Source organism: Montipora foliosa, chromosome 7 (assembly GCF_036669935.1).
Source record: "Montipora foliosa isolate CH-2021 chromosome 7, ASM3666993v2, whole genome shotgun sequence".
Taxonomy (NCBI): Eukaryota; Metazoa; Cnidaria; class Anthozoa; order Scleractinia; family Acroporidae; genus Montipora; species Montipora foliosa.
The window spans coordinates 10,611,927-10,625,560 of record NC_090875.1 but is presented as its reverse complement, the minus strand read 5'-3'; the positions used below and the strand labels follow the sequence as shown (position 1 = coordinate 10,625,560).

The window sequence follows — 13,634 nt, the reverse complement described above, 5'->3', positions numbered from 1 at the left end:
GAAAAATGATTTCAAAATGGGGCAGATAAGAACAGGTTTCACCTGTTCCATTTTGGTAGTAAAATTAATGCAAAAATGTCATACATGTAGGTACTGAAGAGTTCAAGCTTATTGAATTTTTTAATGTATACATAGTATGTTATGTGACAAATGTTCATGTACTCTGTTTACATTTCTTATTAATTAATTTGATGACAAGGCTGATTTGTTATCATTGTTTTAAAAGAACCTAACTACATGTACATGTGATTACTACATGATGTGGCAGTGTCCGTGGTAACTCAGAGTGGCAATGTCTTGGCATGCAGCTATGAATCCACCCTGATAGGTGTAGGTTTTAGTGAATGTTCAGCCCTTTAACCCCTAAGAGTGATCAAACATGAAGGTCGTGAGAAAATGGGAAATGATCTACAAGTGGAAAAGGACTTGATTGTGAAATAAATTATTCTCCTCATACATGTATGTACCATAGGAAATGTATGGAGAACAGTGTGGAGAATATGCATATTGATATATTAATGGCTTTAAATGGTTGACTGTGCTGAAGGTATTTTCAATTATTTGGTGATATGGGTCTAGGTGTGCGCAACACTTCAGGGGGGGTTAAACTGTTTACCTTTTATTTTTCTCTGAATGATTTTAGTTTCATCGTTGAGTTCCTCATTTTGCCCCCGACGTTGAGCCTTTTGCTGAGAAATGACTATTGCATGTGAATGAAAAGTAGAGCCTCAATTGTAATTGGGTGGCAATTTGTGCAACAAGGTTTTTTTGGAAATTTCTTGTGTTTCAATTTGTTTTTGTTATTAGATCAATGACAAAGTGCAAATATATTTGTGTATGTATTCAGATGTATAGAAGCGGTTACATCCTTAAATTTTTGTTAGCAGCCTCCTCTCTCATTCTTTGTCACTTTCCCTTTCCTTTTCCAGCACCTCAATTCTTTTCCTCAGATCTCCACAGTCCGAACATTGGCTGATGGACGGGTATGAGCGCTATCCAGGGAATAGAAAATAATGGGTTCCCCCAATAGGTGGAAAACGAGCCGTTTCTGAGGTTACGTTAACATAATACATCATGAAGAGAAAAAAGCTTAAAACCCCTAACAAACTTGCAACAACAAAACATAAACAAAACAGCCGAGGAGGCGACGCCGGTCAGCCGCGGATTTTTGCGAGAAAAATTATTGGTCGAAAGCGCAGTCGTTGAGCAAGAATCATGTAAAGGTGGTATAAAATAGAAAGACACGACACAAGATTTCAAACACACTAAAGCAGTTTATTAACTTCAGGTTTTTTACGTACCATTGCTAACTAGACGAAACATAACCTTCAATTTAGCCACAGACTTTCATCTGCCCACGAATTGAATGAGAAATTACTCTTTGAACTCCAGGCATACTGTAAAGTCTTATCAGTGGCTGAACAAGAGACGAAGACAACAACCACAACAGAGACGAAAGTGTTTACAACTCACGGATGGCTCCTCCGTTTCTTCCGTATGAAATGTCATTGAAGTCCATGAACAACAAGGAACTTAGGACTTTCATCAAAACGAATCAAAAGTCATTTTTGATATGTTTCACGGTAGCAAATAACTTATCCAAAAGTGCTTTTCAAAACCTTAGAGAAATAAAAACGCCCTTAGTTCACGGCAAAACTGTACCTTGAGCAAATTCTGAAACGTTGAAAGATTCTCATCAAGAGAGCTGTGTCGATTGCTTGATAGTTATGAAATCACTGTTCCGATGTCTGCCATCATGATCAAAACGGCAGCACTGAACAGTTATGCCTTTCATTCACTTTGGAGATGAAGGCCTTGGGCGAGCAATACGTTGCAAATGGCCTTTACAATGACGTGTCAAATCTGCATTCGTCGTCCGCCATTTTGAAAATCGAATGGAGGGAGGAAGCCTGAGTCTTGGTGCGCTGGTCCAGCCGTTTTTAAGCCCTGTCCTCAAAACCTACTCATCTAATTTGATAGTTCATTATTAGTTTTCGAATTTCTGTGTACCATTGCAGGTATGTCAAATTAAAACGCTCAGATTACCACGTTTTGCTCTTATTACTTACATTAGATTTTTTATTGCTTAATGATTTTAACATTTATTTCTCAATATGTATGTTTTAATTATTACTATCAATTTTGTCGTTAGCGGTATTTGCGCATGTGAAAACGTACGTTGTGCGTTTTACAAATAAATATTATTGTTATATACCTAGACTTTCACGCAACAAAACGAGCACTGTGATTGGTCGATTCTAGGTCACGTGCCCCTGATCAAATTCGAATGTATGCCGACAAGGATAGAACTCCGCAGTTGTTGTCCGCTCCGCATGTTTTGCTGCAATTATTGAAGGAAAAGTCTAAGTATATATCAAAGCACGTGATGTCTGATTCCTCGGTAAACTAGTTAGTTTTGTTTTCCCTGGAGTCCTGATGTTTCCCTCGACCTCGTCTCGGGAAACATCGGGACTCTCGGGAAAACAAAACTAACTGTTTTCCTCGGGACCATACATAAAGTGTACATTATTATTTCTTTACAAAACCCTTGGATCGTAATTACCTCCTTTCCAATGAAGACTTGGAAGGCCTTGCCATGGACAATAAGAGCCATCTCACCTGACAAAGGTCCTGAATTACGGAGAAATTAAGGAAGAGGAAGTCGAAGTCCTTACACCCGATGGAATCGTTTAGGGACGCGATGTATTCCGGTTTCAAGATGCTGAGGATAAAAAAGAAAACCAAGATTACAAGATACCACATATGGAAACGCTTTAAAAAGAGAGATGATATTTGTTGTGGTTTAATTTTGTACCCACAGATAATTTATATTTATCAAGAATACTACTCATCAGAGCTTGATCTTGAACTCCCTATCTGTGGATTTACTGTCTACTTCTTAGTACACTTGACCACGCAAGCAGTTGATGAAAATTCCTCCGAATAATTTATAAATGAATATTTTATTATTCATCCCAGGCCACTCTCGAGCTCGGTCAAAAGTTTGATTTATACACAAATGTACAATACGACACCAGAGCCACGTATAGCAGCCAAAGCAATTGCGTAAATGAAATTGATTTCTATAGAGAAATACAGAAATTGAAAGGCCACCTAAAGACAACAAAGGCAAACATTTCTTTAAACAAAAAAAAAAAACAGAGAACCACCTCTTCCTTTCAGAAAACAAGGATCTTTCTAAGCCGAAACATATAACAAAATGGAAGAACAGATAATACCTCGAAGAAAATGAATTTACAGCAACGGGAAACTGTTTACAGGAAACAAGAAAGTAGTTTAAAAACCATGTTCGTCTGTCTCTATTGTTGACAAGTACTGACCATGAATTGAGAACAATGCGTGTGCCCCATGGATTACTTCCGATCAAAAGAAACGAATGCTTGCGTTCTGGTTTCAAGTCTTGTCCCAAGTACACCGTCGAATTTCTTACAGAGAACAGCAAATTATGGAAACGTGGCTTCAAGAAAGTATGCAGAAATCCGCCAGAAAGTTGTCAACTTGTCCATTTCATGCACAGAATTTGCCCAACAACCAACGGTATCTCCAAAATTCCTCCAGTCCTTGACAGAAATCGACTTGATGGTCAAATGTAACCCTTGCACCCCAACATGCCTCTACGAAAAAATAACTGAGATCGAAAACCATTATACTCGAATAGTGACCAAGTTGGGAGAAGTCGAATGACTTATCTGTCCTACAACAAACCTGTGCAGTGCTACTAATCTTACTTTCGATTATTTCAAAGAAATTCCCTTTACATTCAGCTTGTAAACAGACCATTCTGCAAAATGAGTAATTTCCTTTTAAGATAAATTGTAGTTTATTAATACTGTAACAGCATAAATAATACCATTGTTAGGTTTAATTGTAATATAGTTACTTTTCAGTTGGATAATGCTCTTTTTAACTTAAAATCCGAGAGACAAATATTTATGAATCTTGTATTATACAAGTTATAGTGCCAAAGGCATGATTAAAGAATACCACTGTTTTTTTCATTATGAAAAGTAGTTCCACTTGTGAAAGACAGAAAAAGTTTTAGCTCTAATTGACAGCGTAACCCTGATCACTAAGCTGAGCTTTTAACCCTAAACACTAAAAATTATTGTTCACATGCAGTAAATAATAATAATTATATTGTCTTTGATAGCATCTGAGACAACAATCCATGACACTAATCTTAAAAATTATTTCTCCAGTCTATTTTATACATACTCCATCAAATTAGTTACAGAAGGATATCGAAATATGTTAAAATGGGCAGTGTCCTAAAAGAGATACACCAGTTTTAAAATTTTAAACTGGTTTGAAAAAAATTAACATTTCAAACCAAACACAAAATTAAACCACAACATATCCACACTTTGATTGAAAATCACCAGCTAAATAAGGAAATGGGCAGAAATGGGAGGAGATGAAAGAAACAGAAGAGAGTGGAAGAAAGTGAAAATCCTGCGCCTTGTTACAGGAAAGGATGGAGAATTTCTCCGTTTTATATTATTTTAGAACAAGGAAGGAATAATCGAAAGACGTGTATTGATCAGCACTTTACATTACCCTCTTATAGTTAAGTCTGTTTATTTAATCCAGTTTAGAGTTGTTTTGCAACTCGTTGTATGCAGATACTTGGTCTGACTTCAATATGGCACAGGTTTTATTTAATACGATCCATTTATTAATATAATAGGTATAGTGGATGGACCCGACAGCGGTTTAGTTTGGCACCTGCTCATTCTTCTTGTCATAGAATTATCTTATAACTAAGAAAGAAAAACAAATGAAACTGACAAGATTTATATTTTCACGACGTTTCGAAGTCATCGTAACTCCATTATCAAGTGATAAATAAATAAATACAAGTGCTAGTCTATTTAAACTCTAGCACTTGTATTTATTTATTTATCACTTGATAATGGAGTTACGATGACTTCGAAACGTCGTGAAAATATAAATCTTGTCAGTTTCATTTGTTTTTCTTTCATAGAATTATCACATGGAAAGAAACGAATTATTCTGATAATTTCTCAGTTTTATAATATTGTAGAGCAAAGAATGAATAATCGAAAGACATATATCAATATTTATTTAATTTAGCTTAGAGTTGTCTTGCAACTCGTTGTAGGCAGATAATTAGCCTAACTTCCTTATGGCACAGGTCCAAAAATAGTAATCCATTTAGGAATAATAGCCACAGTAGACGGACCCGACAGCGGTTTAATTTGGCACCTTCTCATCCTTCTTGTCAAACTAAAAATTTTGAAGGCTTTAATTAAAACTGATCAAATCGCCCACTTTTAGCTATAGAGTACATAGATTAGATTACACTATCACCTGCTGCTCAAACCACACGCTCAAGACAAACTATATCAGTGTAAATCTGATTCTATGTTAAGAAACCATCAGTTCACTAAAGTTGATTTGTTGGCCCAAGCATCTTTTACAATCGGTTTTTTTGATCCTTTCGTCGATAAAACCGACTTAATTTTCTTTTCCTTTTTTCATTCGATGATACGTCGGAAGCTTAACATATACCCCGAAACAGCAATACAGAACCTATCATAATTGATCTAAATGCTCAGTACGTGCAGCCACGTGTTGCCGCCAAATGAAATGTTTGTGACAATGCGACCCCAAATCTCAATATATAATTGGTCAGCCTCCTCAGTCATAAATTACTGTCTAGACTGTTTTGTCATTACCGAAATGCCCTTTGTCTTCTTGTCGAACTTCGTTTGTATAAAGCTGAATTGTTACTCTATTTATGTGATCCCCAATGTTCCTTTTTTTCCTTACAAACGGTCAGCCGGAATTCCCTTCTGAAACAGGGGTTCATGCCAGCGTAAATTAATGGATTGATTGTATTGGATAAGTAATGGAAAAACATACATAGGAGCTTCACGTTTCGTGGCATCCTTGGAACCAAATGGAAGCGCATTAAAAGTGCTATGATCCAAAAGGGAATCCAACAGATCATGAAAGCGAAAACAACGACAAACAAAGACTGACTAATTCTTATCTCTCGCGTACTGATGATTGGTGAGTTTTGTCTCAAGAACGACGTTTCGATTTTGTGCTGTTGCATCTTTTTAGCAACTTTTACGTAGCTAAACACAGTGATTGTTAAAGGGGTTAAAAGAAACAATGGGATTACGATTCCATAGTGTATCAGTTTGCCAGTTTCGCTGAGATGACCAACGGAACAAATGGCATACCCTGGGATAAAAGTGCTTTTTTGAAGACCAACCAGGATGGGGAGGCTACTGTAACAGGCAACAAACAGCCAAACAGACATTAAAAGGGCCAGTGACTTTTTTGTTGAAAATAACTTCTGATATACGTTGTCCGGCCTGCACATTCGCACATAGCGATTGAGCGCTGTCAGCCCCATCGTTACTGGTGAAACATAGACGGCAAACGCAGCAATAAGGGAATGAAAGCTACAACTAACTTCACCAAAAATCCAGTGACCGCTTACAAGGACGCCAATCGTCAACGGCATTACAAACACGGCTGACAGTAAATCGCTTATTGCAAGCGCGGTGATGTAAAGATTCGTTGTTGTACGTAATCGTGTGTTTCTGTATACGGAGATGCAAACCAAGGTGTTTCCTATAAGAGACAGAAGGTTCAAGACAATTAACGAGCTGACTTCTGCGAGAACCAAATATACGCTTCTAGATTGCAGATCAGTCGCCATGATCATTGGTGGTCAAAACTTTTATCAAACTTCCAGGAAGAATCACTCCCAGGTTGTTTTCCTAAGTTTTTAAACTCTCTTTAAAAGGCGTATACCTCTCCATGATTTGGACAATGTCATTATTTCCTTGGATTAGCTAACCTCTGATTGGACGAAGAAAGTATTTTTAAGATACGTGTAACTTGTACATTTTTTGTATTATTATTTTTTTGGAATAATTGTTCCACAGCTTCCTGTGCTTTTGCTGTTAATTTTAACTCAAATGAATTGGAATATCAATTAACTAAAACTGCTTGGAAGCTCACCCTACTGTGTTCTAAATACATGGCAAACATGGCTCCACTCACGTACGAAGAACGTTCGGCTTTATTATCCTTTTTGATGCTCATGACTGTCTTGGGGCTGTTAAAAAGTTACTCAAGTTAGTATACGATTTAAAACAGTCTTAATTAATTGTCGCATTGTAGGCAGAGTTCTAGCTTTTGCAACGTTATGTTCCTTAGTGTTCAACAAAGATTGGGTAGTTCTTTTGCATTATGTAGTGATCTGCGCGCTTTTCTCTCCATTTTAGAAAGTATTTCCAAATCCAAGATTAAAATATGCTTCGGCTCAGTTTTTCATCTCCGGGTTGGGTGTTATCGTATTTAAAAAAAACTCAACATCGGCATTTTCGAAAAAGACCATAAAGTCTTCTTGCCTTTTCCGGGTGCCATAAAATGATTCTTTCGATAGCTAAAAAGCCGAGACATTTCTAGGAAGGAAGTCTTCAGATAACTTGTGCACTTGCTGTTTTGGGAATTTTAAAGTGAGACAGGCTTCAATTTCATAATAAGTGGATCGTAGTTTACTCAGTAAGTGCTTTTCGAAAAGTTCGACCACGGGCCTGACGCGTAAAAAAACAAACTAAGATTTGTTATAATCACGCAATACTTTAAACAGGCTGATTTTTTGCCAACACTTAAATTTCGCATGCTAATAGTAAAGTATTTTCGTGTATTTTATTAGGATAAGAATTTTCTCGAGGCTAGTAATTGAAAAACAAAGTAATAATGGATGTAAGGGCTTCATGTTACATTCATGTTGAAGTTTTTTGCTTAAATGAATATTGATATATTACACGATTTTACACGGCGCACCGAAGATATGAATTTTACTGTTTTCATCACGACAAACTAATAAAATTCATATCTTAAAGAATCCTTTTACTACCTTCGCAGGGCTTTTGAATGGATGGAGGCAAAGTCCCGAGGAGTCATCATTGTAGTCCGAGCGTAAAGTAGTATTACGTATAGAGTTAGTATACCAGAACTAGGCGCGTGGGGTGGGGGGGGGGGGGGGGGGGAGGATGAATGGTTAATGATGTCGTTTTCACACCAAATGCCCGCAAATAGGGATTGTTAATACTCTCAACATCTTCGAATTCTGATTTTGTTACCAAAAGAGTTTTTTTGCGCAAAATGTTCACTAGGAGTGCTTATTACTGGGTTGCCAGTATGGCAAACCCAGTTGGGGTCTGCGTTTAGTTTGTTTCTTTTCTTTTTTTTTTTCTTCTTTTTTTTTCCGTGTTGGTAAAATTCTTGCCTGTCACTCCCCTACTAAGTGGTGTCTTTGTGCATAGAGCCTTCTGCGCGTATTTTCTTAGGATCGAGAGGGTAGTAGGAAATGCGTAGATTTCTCTGGTGGACACAGTAGAACGATTAATTAACTTAACCGGCAATGGCGTCGAAAGTCATGTAACGCGAATGGCGTTTTAGTGGATCTTTGGACAAAATATACCCTTATGAAGCTCAATAATGGCAAGTCAATTGGATATACAGGCGGTGGAATCTTAAAAGCGACGAGTAATGGACTTCGACAACAATCTATCGCCCGTCGAGCCGAAATCAATTTGAGCTGTACTTACCTGAAGTGCATGGTAATTTGACACGATTGAGTTTATTGCCTTCACGCACGCAATGAAATAGGAAGAGGTTTTCGCCTCTAAGAGCAAATATGTTGTTTGTTTCAATAAATTTCTCGCTGGAAAAGGATTCTGTGGTATTTTCTGCCTTTGTGAATTATAATATCATGTTGTGTATTAAATTTCCGAGCTAAAGGTTGAAATGTGATATGGGAGATGTTTTTTAGTATTGCTCTGTAAGCAGGAAGGGTTCACAGGCCTGTTGGAAGCGTGCTTGAATTTCAACAAAATGAGCCCCAAAATCAGTGAAAAATTGTGACGGAGATGAGTAATAAAGTAGCTGCTATTTCCAAAATGATGAAATTACGTACCTGGTGATAAATAACGCGGAATGCGTCTTCGAAAGTAAATTTTGACTTTGCATAAACAAGAGTTGGGCGATTGTGATCTTTCTTTTGACTTCGCTCATTTCATTGTCAAACTTTATAACACTTAACAGAAAAAGAAACTTACAAAAACCCGGTATCTTGCCATCATTTGACACAGATGCTTCACTGTTTGGCAAGTAAACATGCCGCGGTAATTTAATCACGGCGCCCGCTGAATTCCGGCGATGTCACTTTGGATTTTGCGATTTATTTGTGCAGCCAAAACGTACAATAACAAAATTGAACGTAGCAAAAATCTCCCAAAATGTTTGTCGCTGATCGTAGCTGTTTATATTCTATATTCACGGTTCAAAATTAATGTTGTTTTCATGTCGTACTGACATGTTATTCTCGAGCGACCGTCCTGGAAACTTCCTTCTGCTCTTTCTAAAAACTGTATCAATATTTATTTACTTTTGCATCAATATTTGTTTTTGCATAAAGCAAACTAACAAAATCTGTACCTTGCTGTGTTGGCATTTGTTAGCGTTAATAGTATTTTCGGTCTGATGCTTCTGTTTTATGAGGGGTATGTTGTATTGGTCTCCCATCCAAACACTAACCCCGCTGGAGAGGGCTTAACTTCAGTGAACTTCGGTATTACAAAGCTGTCAGATGCTGAGAAGGCATTGGGCCTCTGCTGGTATGACTTCTTAATGACCCCCAACTTGAAAAAAATTGCCTGGAACGGTGCACGTACCACAGGCAACCCAGTGTATCCTCACGGAGGGTCTATTCATTAATATTAAACCGTTTCGATTCCTTTATAACGTCAGATTTAAACAATTCCTGTTTCTTACTATTAATTTGGTCATTTAATCCTCAGCAATTACATAATCCAGATTAAGGACATCTAAGTAACGAATTCACATTAAATCGTGAAGCATCAATGGTTATTCCTTGCCTTATTCATGACTAACAAACTTCACCCCTTGCAGTATGTTACATTTTCCAAAAAATGGTGGCCACATTGCTGTAAAAATTGATCTTGCGTTTTCTTTAGTTTCTGTTTCGGCTGGTACACAAGCGCCTCCGCCATGATAAAAACCTCTACTCTCATTTCCAACGACACCAAACTATGGAACGCATAAGGTTTTCATATCCAGTACTGATTTGTTCTCTCTCAATGCTTATTTATAAACAGCAATTGCCTTATGCTGTCAGCTGCTCTGTTTGCATGTAAAGGGTCATTTTTCTACCTGGGCCCTGGGGCCCGTTTCTCGAAAGTCCCGAAACTTTATGGGCCATCCTCGGGTGTAACAAGTCCCTTTGTATCTCTCAAACTTCACAGACGTGTTTTTTTTAGTCAGCTTGAACACATGTTAAAAGATTCATTTGGCTTTTCGGGCCCGAAAAGTTTTCGGGACTTTCAAGAAACGGGCCCCTGGACACATCGAATTCTTCGTACAACTGTCTTAACAGCGGGGGGAGCCGCATAGTGTCAACTATGTAACAATTATTCTACCAGGGCACGCTGGATACGAAGTGAAAGATAACCAACGAAGCGCGTAGCGCCGAGTTGGCTATAATCATTTTACATCCAGCAAGTCCGAGTCTTGAGAATAATTGTTTTATTAAAACTCCAGGATTTAACAACTCTTCCACTAAAGCATCGATTTCTGCCTCGGTCAATTCCGGTCGAAAACGCCTGTTTCCGGCCATTCTTTCTGAGAGCCGCAAAAATGTTTTCAGCTCGCTTTATTGCTGACGCTTTCCTTGACCATATGAGGTTGAGCAGGTCTATGAACTGATGGCCTGTGTCCGGTGGGCCAATGAAAATGCTGGAAACCTCATATCCCTAGTTAAGTTTTTAATAATACAAAACGAATTCCAATCTAAAATGGCTTTTTCCAAAATTACTAATTTCTGATGAATTATTGCATATTCCTCCGAGCCTACAAAAGTAGTTCATCGAGAATCCTTTATATCCAACAGCAACCCAACCGGTTAAGGGAAGAAGAATGCCTTTCTGATTTAACAGCCATAACTTCACAGTCAGTTAAAAGTGCCATTGGTAGTTCTGAAGGTGCTGTGAGATTAAAAAATTCTGCACACACTAACATTTATGAAATTCTGCAAGCACACAACTATAGGTAGGCAGAAATTCTGCTCCTTCTTTTGTGGTTAATTTAGCTGGCATGCAGCAATTCTGCACCCGATCAAATCCGAAAAAAAAAAATCACAAAACTTGACTTCGAGAGCAGTGACGCAGAAATTCTGCATCTTACTCAGTGGCTAGTACGCCCTTAGCTGCTGTAGCATGCAGAAATTCCGCCCAGAGGTGAGATCCGTGAAAATCTATTGTGCCTTCTGCTCTTGTATGACGTCATAAGAAAACCTTTTTTTTTTTGAGCGAGTTGAGTTTCGATAGTCGAGTGATAACTATCTAGCCTTGAGTTTATAATACAGTCCTGTGGTGTGATATAACGAACCAGTGCAATAAGAATGTCATTTGGGCACATTTTTGGTCCCTCCGAGCCGGATGTAGAGTTAATTCTTGTGGAAATACGGCGACACTTGTGAGTAAAGCGAAGACAGCCAAACGTGTTCACAGTAATTGTACGCGAAGTGTCAACAACTACAACCTTCATCCTGTGCATTTAACCCGTGGGCAATTCGTCGAAAATGAGTTGCGAAGACGAACGGAGAGGACAAACACCACTGTTACCAGAATAGTATCCAAAGGGAAACCCGCTCATGCAACTGCAGACGTAGAGGCACTCCTAGTGGAGTGACCTGTGAAGCGGCAAGCAAGCCATGCTAGCTGCATAGTTTTCCTCAGCCATCTGGACAAAGTCTGACTTGACATAGGTTTAAACGGTCTAACAAATGAAATCAGGAGGCTAGAAGATTGCCGCCTGGTCGCCGTCCTGGATCAATACTTCTGTAAGGCTTTGAGGGAAGCCAGGCAGAGATTTTTTTCTAGCCGGGTGACCAGGTCTTGACACCTTTGTGTTTTCAGCCAAAGAGAATTCCCAGGAATCGCTCATGATGGAGACAGAATCCAGATCTAGTTTAATCAATTCATGTGCATAAGAAGAAGAAGTCAAGGCTAGTAATGCTGTTAATTTAAGGGATACCATTAATAGTGGAAGTCCAACAAGTGGCTACAGGGTTGCGAGAAACTGGAGCAAGCGCTTAACATCCCAGGTTGAGCTCAATCGAGGAGTTGGTGGCTTCAGGCGAAAAATTCCCGCTGGAAGGTGTCCAAGCTTAATTTGACCCACAAGCAGATGTCTCTGTGAAATAGTCGGACATATAGACTGCCACAGTTCTACATTCTAGGGATTTATTTTGTAAATGTCTCTGTCAAGAAGGGGCTCAGGCCTCTGGAAGAACATCAATTGGACCATGCCTGACAAAGACCCTGATAGCGTTTCTTGGTTGACTGGGACCAAGACGCTAGGAGGACATTAGTCACCTCTTCCTACCTGCCGCCCGGTTGGCCCGATATCGGCCATATAGTCAGGTTGAGAGACCGCCACAGCGGATGAACTGCCCCTTGGTCGAAAGGCAGAAACAGCAGTGACTTCAGTTGAATCTGAGAGTACCATGGTTGACCTGGCCAGTCTGGGGCTAATAGAAGGGCAGTTGCTTTGTCGCTTCTCATTTTCTGAAGAATGCGAGGTAGTAGCACCACTGGTGGGTGGATGAAAGTCTTTCAGGGGTCCAGTCATGTTGAAAGGCATCCACTACTGTAGCACCGGGGTCGGGAAGTCGCGACACATAAAGAGGCAGCTGATTGTTGAAACGAAACGCAAACAGGTCTTCCTCCAGAACATAGAAGTGATTTGCACCCACTCTGTGCGCATGTTGAATTCCCTCGAAGCTGCGTCTGCTTCCACATTTAACACTCCCGTTAAGTGACGGACTGTCACCCATGAACCTCGGGTCAGCAGGAAGGACCACAGTTCCAAGGCCAGTAGGGACAGAGATGGTGACTGAGTGCCCCCACTCCTGTTCACATAGCACACGGCGGTTGTATGACGTGGGCGGTGGTTGCCCAGAAACTGTGGTGGTGGCTGCATTCCTACTCTCAGGAATGCCTTCAAAGCAAGAATGGCTGCCTTGAGTTCCAAACAACTGATTTGTTGTTCTGCCTCCTCCATGCTCCAGCGCCCCAGCCCAGTAAGGATGCATCGGTCCTGATGGAAAGGTCGAACGGAGAAGGAGTGGTGTCCTGACTGTTGTGTTCGTGCGGAGCTGAGGACACCCACCATCTGAGGTCCTCCAGGGAGGGTTGGGACAATGATATCTGACACCTTGGTCTCCAACCGAACTGGTGGAGAAGCAGAGCCTGCTGGCGTTGCAGGGCTCTGTAATATAATGGTGCTACCCACAGTCCCCTTGTGCGGCGTGGCTCATGTGGTCCAAGAGGATCGTGACTCTAGCATTTCCTGGCATTCTCTCTGTATCAGGTTGATGTGTTCCCCTGGCGGGGCAACTGACATGCAAGTTGTGTCTACAACAGCACCCAGTGACGAGTTGGTTCCAGAGAGCATTTCTCCAGTTTCACTATGGCACCCAGGCAGGAAAAAAATCTCCGCCCATAAAGGAAAATCTTGCTCAGTGTGTCTTTCTGATGATG

The 13,634-nt window shown here is 39.8% G+C and overlaps 1 pseudogene; it reads right to left on the bottom strand.

The window, feature by feature from the left end:
• Positions 1–5,780: 5,780 nt before the first annotated feature.
• On the bottom strand, positions 5,781–6,881 carry LOC138011566 (beta-1 adrenergic receptor-like; annotated as a pseudogene).
• Positions 6,882–13,634: the final 6,753 nt, after the last annotated feature.